The sequence below is a fragment of the Dama dama genome, chromosome 6 (assembly GCF_033118175.1).
Source record: "Dama dama isolate Ldn47 chromosome 6, ASM3311817v1, whole genome shotgun sequence".
In the NCBI taxonomy this organism is placed as follows: domain Eukaryota; kingdom Metazoa; phylum Chordata; class Mammalia; order Artiodactyla; family Cervidae; genus Dama; species Dama dama.
Genome location: NC_083686.1, coordinates 19,081,333 through 19,091,577, shown reverse-complemented (window position 1 = coordinate 19,091,577; position 10,245 = coordinate 19,081,333). Strand labels below are relative to the sequence as shown.

Genomic DNA, 10,245 nt, shown 5'->3' with positions numbered 1-10,245 from the left:
ATGCTCGCTTTGGCAGCCCATATACTAAAATTGGAAAGATACAGAGAAGATTAACACGGCCCCTTCCTAAGCTTGTTGTGCAAATTTGTGAAGCATTCCATATTTTTAAAAAAAATGAGGAGGAGATAGCATGGTATATCTGTATAAGTTAACTTTTAAGAAGCTTGGCAGCAAAGAAGAGAAGAACAGAGAGATGAAGTTTATTGTGCATCTATGGATTTGAATGGGAGGGATTTGAATATATTCAAATGTTGGGGAGGGAAAGATAATGAAAGGTCAAAGTTCAAAAGTATGAGAAAGAGGATGCTTCATGGAGTTGTTTTCCTAGGGTTGGGGGAAGGTTAGACAGGATGGGACCAGGGGATCAGATGGTTGGCCTAACTTTGAACAGAGGGACAATTTTTTCTTGGAGACTGGAAGGAAATGGGGCTTCCTAGTGGTGGTGCAATGATAAAGATTTCGCCTGCAGTGCAGAAGACCTGGATTAGATCCCTGGGTCGGGAAGATCCTCTGGAGAAGGAAATGGCAACCCACTCCAGTTTTCTTGCCTGGAGAATCCCATGGACAGAGGAGCCTGGAGGGCTACAGTCTATGGGGTCGCAAGGAGTTGGACACAACTGAATCGACTTAGCACACACGCATGGAAGGAAATGAGGATGAAGGTAGACTGAGCTTGCTGAAGGAGCCACTACAGTGAGGCAGGGTGCCCTGATGGCTGGCTGGCTCCAAAGGGAAGGTCAGATCACCTGCCAGGTAAACAGAGTGGGAATTTGGAGAAAAGTGATGAAAGGTCCCAAGATCTGTTGAGCAGAATGAGAAAGGAAGCCGATCGAGGACCTTAAAAAGATTACTGAGTCAAATTAAGGGCCCCAACGTAGAACAGATCCTATGAGCTTGGCATGGCATCAGTCTGCAGTCACAGCAATGCAGCCTCACTTGCGGTCTAACAGGATCTCCAGATTGAAGTAGGGGTAGGGGTTTAAGAGGGGGACAGGAGACCCAGGCACCCGAGTGGCTGGTGAGTCAGAAGTTTGTAAGGAGTCCAGGCTAGGGGGAGGGGGAGGAAATGTGATCAGAAAGAAGCTAAGAACTCACAGGTAGCAGAGGAAGCAAAGGCACTGAAGTTTTAAAGAAGTTGAAAGGTGGATTTCTATTTGTTAAGAAATGAGAATAGGGCATTCCTCAGCAGTCCAATGGTTAAGATGTCACACTTCCAATGCAGGGGGTGTGGGTTTGATCCCTGGTTGAGGAACTATGATCCCCCGTGTTGCACGGTGCAGCCAAAAAAAAAGAAAAAGGAAGCAGTGGCCATTGTGCACCAGAAGTGGGATTTGGTACTTCAGACATACAGTGGTGGAAGAGTTCCCATTGATAAACTCCAAGGTGAGGCACAGGGTTCTAGAGGAGGGACAGTGGCTGGAGCTGAGGAGGCTGAAGGATCAAGACAGCACCTCCACAGGGGACTGAAGTCCCACAGGGTGGCATCCAGGTTTAACTGGAGAAGATGGTGAGTCAGGTGCCCAAAGGTCAGGGGGACGCATCCAAAACCAGGACAGGAAACAGCTCTCAAATGTCATTGAGTGGTTACAGAATTATATATTTTGTGGGTTGCTCAGTTGCTAAGTCGTGTCTGATTCTTTGCGACCCCATGGACTGGACTGCAGCATGCCAGGCTTCCCTGTCCTTCACCAACTCCCGGAGCTTGCTCAAACTCATGTCCATTGAGTTGGTGATGCCATCCAACCATCTCATCCTCTTCTCTTCCTGCCTTCAATCTTTCCCAGCATCAGGGTCTTTTCCAATGAGCTGGCTCTTTGCATCAGGTGGTCAAAGTATTGGAGCTTCAGCATCAGTCCCTCCAATGAATATTCAGGACTGATCTCCTTTAGGATGGACTGGTTGGATCTCCTTGCCGTCCAAGGGACTCTCAAGAGTCTTCACCAGCACCACAATTCAAAAGCATCAATTCTTCAGCGCTCAGCCTTCTTTATGGTCCGACTCTCACATCCATACATGACTACTGGAAAAAACAACTCTGAGAGGTACTGGAAGAAAACCGTCATAGCCAGGTGGGGAGGCTCTGGCCAGTAGTATGTGCCTTGGAGTATGAGTTGCTTCAGGGAAAGAGAGAAAGCAGACAGAAGATGAAGGTGTTGGATGGTAACACTTCCTATAGAAACTGTGAGTGAGACTTGCTGGTGAGGTGTGTGGTCTGGCGTGGTCAGGAGGGCTTCACAGAGGGGGTGGCAGTCAACCAGGCCCTGAATGATAGAATGACCTGGTAGTGACTCCCAGTTGGAAAACTGCAAGGATTGGCTCAGAGACTGGAGTGAGCCTGGCAAAGGATTGACTATCTATCTAAGGTTGTATTCCTCTAAAGGATAAATACAAAAATTTTTTTTAAATGCATCAAAATATTTGACGGTGGACACAGTAGGGGAAGGAGAAGAGGGGATGAACTGAGAGTAACACTGACATATATATACACTACCGTGCGTAAAATAGTTAACTAGTGGGGAACTTCTGTATCGCCCAGGGAGCTCAGCCCAGTGCTCTGTGATGGCCTAGAGGGATGGGAGGGAGACTTAAGAGGGAGGGTTATGTGTATACTTATAGCTGATTCAGGGCTTCCCTGGGGGCTCAGACAGTAAAGAATCTGCCTGCAAGGCAGGAGACCTGGGTTCGATCCCTGGGTTGGGAAGATCTCCTGGAGGAGGTTATGGCAACCCACTTGAGTATCCCCTGGACGATCCTGGAGACTCCCCATGGACAGAGGAGCCTGGCGGGCTACAGTCCACGGGGTTGCAAAGAGTCAGACACGACTGAGCGACCAAGCAGAGCGCAGCACGTAGCTGATTCACGTTGTTGTACGGCAGGAACCAGCATGACGTTGTAAAGCAGTTATATTCCAACTAAAAAGATGTTTGTGGAGGGAAAGGACTTCCCTGGTGGTTCGGCATTTGGGACTCTGCACTTGTTCACTGCCAAGGGCGCAAGCTCAATCCCTGGCTTGTGGATTTACATGCCTATGGTTTTCTTAAATAAACCTATATTTTGGCGACAGGAACTACAGTGTTGAGAAAATGATCCAGGTTTGGCATCTGAAAACTGGGTTTGAGTTTGGCTTCACCTCTCTGAATTAGCCAGTCTGAGTACTCTGGTGGTTTGGGGACCATGAAGGTCTCGAAACTCTTCAGTTTCATCCTACGTAATCTAAGAATTAAGACTGCTCCATGCTGGGAATGCTCTCTGTACAGTTTACCTAATGATCTAACTTTTTTTTTTTTCATGTGCGAAATGGAGACATTCCCTTTCCTCACAGGACTAGAGCGCAGGATGGGGTTTGATACCTCATAAGTGCTGGGTATCTGATGGTTTTTTAATCAGGCCAGAGAGATAGGCTCCTTGCAGTTACAAAACCTGCCTGGCCAGGAAGCTGCGGTGCTTCTGTGGGCCCCAGACTGGGTGAGCTGGAGGGGTTCAGGATTCACTTAACCCTAAGCGAACTATGAAATAAAATCTCCTGCTCTCCTTTATCCGAGGTAATCATTTAGGGCAACTCCTCCAGCTCAGGAAGGAATGGGCTCTGGATGAAGGGGGTGGGGGCAGGAGCGTGAGGAGAAAGCCTGCCTCTCGGATGAGGTGCACGGACAGAAATTTCAAACGTAAACCTCTTTCTGCTCCCAGGATGAGAAAACCACTCACAGGCTTTAGATGAGAGTGATTTCAGAGGAGCATAAAGTTGGGAAGTTAGCCTCCAAGATTATGGGAAGATTGGTTTAGAGATACAGCAACACCACGGAGGATAGAAAATGCATCTTCTCAGCTTCCTCCGTTCGCAGGAGGGTTGGCATTCCTGCTTCTGTACTAAATGGGTTGGAAAAATTTTCCCATTAAGATTTTATATATTGGCAGACAGGTTTTTATCCATTGAGCCACCAGGGAAGCCCAGGAAGGGGCTTTAACAAAAACCCCCTGCCTTAGTGCTTCAGACCCTTCCCCCCCTTTCCTGACCACTCTTCAGAGAGTGCTGCAATTTGGCAGCAGGAAACTGGGCATTGGAAATAACCCATGAAGGCCCTTAGTTGCTAACTCATAGATCAGAGGGGCTCTACTTAATGGAAAACCACTGAGTTTTGAAACCAACCCAAACCTGGCTCTGATATCACCTGTCAGTGACATCCTGCCTCGAGCATCTTTCCAAGTTGTCTTCAGGTTGACCCAATGAACAGTCCTTTGTGAGGCATCTGTCTATTTAGTCTCCTCCAGAAGCAAGCAGAGCTCTGCTCCAGGGACAGAAGAGTATATGACTCTGCTCCTGGACTCACTGCCCAGGAGGGGAGGCAAAGAGGAATCAAATGATCACTCCAAGAAGTGTCTGCCACAATGTATATGGAATCTAGAAAAACGGTCAGGAAATGGTACTGATGAGCCTATTTGCAGGGCAGGAATAGAGACATGGAGAACAGACTTTGGACACATAGCGGGAAGGAGAGGGTGGGACGCATTGAGGGAGAAGCATTGAAACATATACATCATACCATATGTGAACTAGATCGCTCATGGGAAGTGGCTGTTTAACACAGGTTTTGCCCAATGCTGTACTCTGTGACAACCTAGAGGGGCGGTGTGGACAGGCTTCAGAGGGAGGGGACATATGTATACCTGGGGCTGATTCGTGTCATTTTATGGCAGAAGCCAACACAATATTGTCCAATTATCCTCCAATTAAAAAAATAAAAGGAGTGTATACCGCAAACTCTGACAAATGCTATAGAGGAATCATCCTTTTTATGACCCAGCCATGACACGTGAAGTTTGTTAATATTCTACCACGTCCCCCTGTGACCAACATCTGGCTCAAAACAAGGTCCACAAACCAAACACACTCCTCCTCTATCTGTCTCTCTCCCAGCCCCTAAATGCCAGCTCCCTGAAACAAATGAACAATCCCTTTTGTTGTGGCAGAAGAAAGACAGTATTGAGTTTTCACCCACATCGCTCTCCAGCTCCCTTCTCCCCACAGCACCCACCCCCATTTCGTTCAGGATCGTTATTTTGGTTTTCCAAGGGCAGATAAATGCAGAGAAGCTCTTATTTACTTCTCAGCCTTTGCTGCTGTCATTGTTTCTGTGTCAATGACCTCTTTGTCCTCCCGCTGTGTCAGTTACCATGGGCTGCTCTGAAGGCGAAGGCCCTGTGGTTTTCCAGCCCAGAGAGGGCATTTGTCAGTGGAGTTCAGGAATGTCAAAGGGGTGACCCAGATTTGTAGCACCAGAGGGAAAACTGGCTCATCGCGAATATCCTGTGTAGTCAAATGGGGCGTATTCTTGATGTGAGGGAACAAATGGGTTTGTAGAAAAGTTAATTGCGGGACTCACTACCTAAGGACCTCAAGGCCAAGCAAATACATCTGTCTCCAGTCTGCAAGTTACCGACTGTTTCTTAAATGCCTGCTTATTATTCATTTCCAACAAAGGAAAGTGTTGCATTGACTTTTCTCCAGATTAGAAACTCTACAAGAGGAAAAAATGTTTCCAAATATAAATAGGCCTGAGTTGTTTTCATCCTATTTCTTCAAAGCTTAGGTGCTTATCACAAAATTTGTTTTCCATTCCTTCTGAAACTTGTATGTAACATATTGACACAAAGACGCTATGAGAAGGAGGTGGGTCACAGGCTCCCAGAGTTGGAAGTGAACTTAGCACTGAAGCATGCTAAGTCGCTTCAGTTGTGTCCGATTCTTTGTGAACCTATGGACTACAGCCCACCAGGCTCCTGTGTCCATGGGATTCTCCGGGTAAGAATACTGGAGTGGGTTGCCATGTTCTCCTTCAGGGGATCCTCCCACCCCAGGGATTGAACCCAAGTCTCTTGAGTCTCCTACATTGGCAGGGGGGTTCTTTACCACTAGTGCCACCTAGGATGACCCTACCCCCTCATTTTACAGGTGAGAGATGGAGGGAGAAAGAAGTGAGGTGGTTTGACTAACAGTAAGTGGCAGAGAAGATACCGGAACCCAGCTCCTTGACTCTGACAGGTGCTCTCCTGCACTATCCCTTGTGAAGGTACAGCCATTGGGATACAGTGGGCTCCCTAATAGCTTTCTTTTAAAACACATCTTTTATTTTTTTGTTTTTTGGACTACAATGTTTTGATTTACAATGTTGTTACAGCAAAGTGATTCAGTTATACATATACCTATTTTTTTTCAGTCTTTTCCCATATAGGTAATTACAGAGTACTGAATAGAGTGCCCCATGCTATGCAGTAGGTCCTTGTTATCTATTTTCCCTAATAGCTTTTTATTGTGACTCTCTAGTCTAGAACCCTGGTACCGTAACTTCCCTTTTGTGATCTACAGGAGGTAATGGGGCATTTTGAGTACTCTTTTCTCCACTCTTCTCCTGAAAATGGCACCCTTTGCTTCAGGAAACCACTTCATATGGTTCTGGTGGGTTTAACATCACTCTGCTTGGGCGAGCAGGTAACCTAGGCCAGCCAATTCTGATACCCTATGTCTCTGGGCAGGAGCTTGATCAGGTAGGTGGTGGGCATGAGACCCAAGCAGAGGCAATTGAAATTGCCTGGTTATTCAGAGAGAAAAGAATCAGCCTGCATTGTAGGAAACCCGGGTTCGATCCCTGTGTCAGGAAGACCCCCTGGACAAGGGCATGGCAACCCACACTGGTATTCTTGCCTGGAGAATCCCATGGACAAAGGAGCCTGGTGGGCTACAGTCCTCGGGGTCGCAAAGAGTCAGATAGGACTAAAGCAGCAACAATCCAGAAAGCAACTTATTTCTAGGTCACTTTTAGGAGGTGGTTGCTTTCCTTCTTTAGTACTGAGATCTGTTTTTAGATTTGATTCCACCATAAATTCTAATTTTCCTGGAGTGGGTAGTTCCTTTATTGGACCAGGTACAAGATGAAATTATTTTTCACCATCAGCCCAATCATACTTACTGGTCATCCTTAGTGGCGCCTTTAAATTATATACTCACTCACTACTACCCTTGCACTATTCAGAAAAAAAAAAAAAAAAAATCTGGACGCTTTCTCTTCTCATCAAATCTGAATCCTTTCTGTTCCTATGATAGGCTCCCTACTGATTCATTTACATTGCCTACTTGGAAGGATATCCATTTGGACATGAAATCTCTACTGAACTGAGTAAAGGACTTCATAAGTATTTACTGAAGTAAAGAAACAAAGTTAGTGACAACACCAAGAGGCCTCTCTCAGGAGCCAGGAAATGTGATAGCCTTTAAAGATATATAAGTGATAACATGGAAATACTTGAGACACAAGTTTCATTACCTTTAACTTCATATATAATAACCAAAAATCCAACACGCTCTTGGGTCTTTTGGAAACAGGAAAGTTTGCTCTATTTCACAAGACTTCTTCCTCTTCTAATTGCACAGTGGGAGTCCACTGATACACAGAAGGTGGCTTTAGAAATTCACGGATTGGGACATTATAAGGCACCAGCAATGAAAGCAGTCAGGCCGACCTGATGAACAACAGGCTGGTAAGCCTGTGGAACGCCAGTCAAAACTCAAATTCAAATTCAGCAAGGTGTGCCGCTCCATTAAAATAATGATCTGAGAGATTACCGAGTAATGATATCTGTACAAAGTCATTTGAGGTGATTCATTAACACTGTTTGCTAAGTAAATACTTTAGCAGACCGCTGGAAACGTTAATCCGGAGTGCAAAAAACATGTACCATGGTCAAACCAAAGACTATTTCCTTTTATTTGATTAGGTTTTTCAGGATCTGTCTCAACAGTTTAAAACCCACACATTCCCTATCTCCTGACGGGGAAAAAGGCAAACAGCTGGAAATTAAGGAATGGCACAGCCTGACCCCAGTCAGTTCGTAAGTGCACTGTTCGGCTGAGCCTGGGGGAATGGTGTGGTCACTAAAAGCCCCAAGCAGTGAAGATGCTACAGAGAGGTGTGGAGAGCAACCAGACTGCCAGGAAGCTAATTGGATCATTTTTTCTTTGTAATCTAGTTTGGAGCATTTATTTATCAGAGGAAACAGTTGAGATTTTCCCTGCACAGACAGTGCCCTTTCACTGGATAATTGGAGATGCCACCTGCTTGTGACAGACACCTTTGGCATCTGATGAACGCCTCCCCCCCGCAAGATGTGTCAGGGTTGATGGTTGGGAAGTCAGCCGCCCACCACAGCAGTAGAGACAACTGAAATATGGATGTGTGCCTATGTAGGTGTGTGCGCGCTATATGCTGCATCTTTAGAGAAGTCTTGAATGAAGTCTCCACTATGGCCGAGCAGTCAACAGACGGCCTTGCAGCCATTCTCACACGAACCCAGGTCCAGGAAATAAGTGTTTATGAGAAAAGCGTGAACTGGTCAGCATCACCCCCTTTCTCTTTCAGGCAGGGGTTACATGGACCATGTACACCTGCTTGCCAGGAATCCCCCTGTGTCTTTCTGTCCTCCCTGTGTCCATGGGAATTTTCTGACTCCAAAGGAAATATAGGCTTGTTGGACTCTCAACGATCAGGTGCAGATTGGTTGTTCCCAACTTCTTTCCTGCTGCTCCACTATTCCAATGAACAACTGTCTCCATCAGTCGAGGGGCCCAAGGTACACCCACCCCACCCAGCCCAGAAGGTCACACACAGAGTGGAGGAGAGGAGCGGGTGCAGGATAAGAAAGCCTGTCCCCAGAGATCTGGTCCATCTCCCAGCCGACACCCACCCTCACACCCCTTTCTTTGTTTGCTTCCCTAAAAGGAAAACAAACTGCTCTTTTCCCCTCATCTCCCGTTATCTTCATACTTCAGAAACTAAACAGTACTTTGGGCTCAAGTCTTACTTGCATCCGTTTATATGAAACTTCTCCAGGCTTATTAGCCATGTGGAAAAATGTCTCCATGGTGGGGGAAAAAAAAAAAATCACAATACTGTATTGAAAAAGGAGTGCTAACAGCTGTTCAGATATTGGTGGCAAATAGTTTTTTATACTCTTACTTGTGAAATCTTTGGGGTTGGTCAGGGCACTGCTACCACCTACTCCAGTTTCTCACCGTTTGGAACATGCTTTTTTGTAAAGCCCTGCCGACTGCACCATTGTTATGTCAAGGTCATCGGCAGCCTAACTGTAAGGGCAAAACACCAAGACAATTACTAGAGGCCAGCTTGCTGTTCGGATGGGGTCGCGGGCTGACACCACAGTCGAGGGTCAGGTCTAGAAGTTATACTTGCCAGTTCAGTGAGTCGTAGGACTGACTTAGACCACCAAGCTCCCAGGAGGCTGAGGGCAAGGGAGCAGATACATCACCCTACCCGTGAGCCTCCAATGCTCATACATGCTGTCGAGGTCCTCCTTTTTTTAGTTACAAAACGACGTTTATTTTTAAAAGAGGGGTTTTATGTCGTGAGCAGGGAATCCCAGCAAAGGCAATTAAGAGGGTCCTGCAAACTAATTCACTTAGGCTGCAAAATGCCTGGTAACTCCTCTTAGTCCTTGAAACAGCATCTCTCTCTCTCCACAGTAGCCATGCTCTTTACCTTCTAATTTTCCAAATCACTTAGGTAAAACTGTTTAAACAATGAGCATTATTAGTAATCTGATTCTCCTCAAGAGTCCGTGGGGACCTTTATCTTTTTTTTACCACACTGTTCTTAAGATAGGTTACAATAAAATCATTTGACAGAAAAACTGGATGAAAAAAAGTCTGGCTTTGATTCAGGAAGCTGACAGAAGTTGAGGTTTTGAGGACTTTCCTGGCGGTCCAGTGGTTGAGACTCCGTGCTTCCCATGCAGAGGGCGTGAGTTCCATCCCTGGCTGGGGAACTAGACGTGTACATGCCAAATGGCATGGCCAAAAAAACAAGTAAAAGTTTTCTTTTTGAACTTAAATCTCAGAGATACAGGTAACTTAAAAAAAAAAAAAGGATGAATAAATTTCTAAATATAAAATGGAGACAACTCAGTCTAAAAACTCAAACAGAATATTAAAAACATTTATTAATAGAAAAAAGTTTAATGCATTCTACAGAATGAAAATGTTCAATCTTTTCCTATAGATACTTAAAGCCAGTGATCCCACTTTTCATTAGTATTTGCTAAAATTAAAATCTATGTAGCAGCTTCTTCTAGATTTAGTTATTTGTTCAGGACCAAAGTGAAGCCAGAGACACAAAAAATAAAACTTTAAACTGTGAGTACCTGTTTTAAAAAAAAAAAAGACTACATACACATAAA

General features: G+C 45.4%; 1 non-coding gene across 1 annotated transcript; it reads left to right on the top strand.

The window, feature by feature from the left end:
• LOC133058955 (U6 spliceosomal RNA) lies at nucleotides 1–107 on the top strand. The gene has a single exon (XR_009693461.1). It is a non-coding gene; the product is annotated as a U6 spliceosomal RNA (small nuclear RNA).
• The last annotated feature ends 10,138 nt before the right edge of the window (nucleotides 108–10,245 follow it).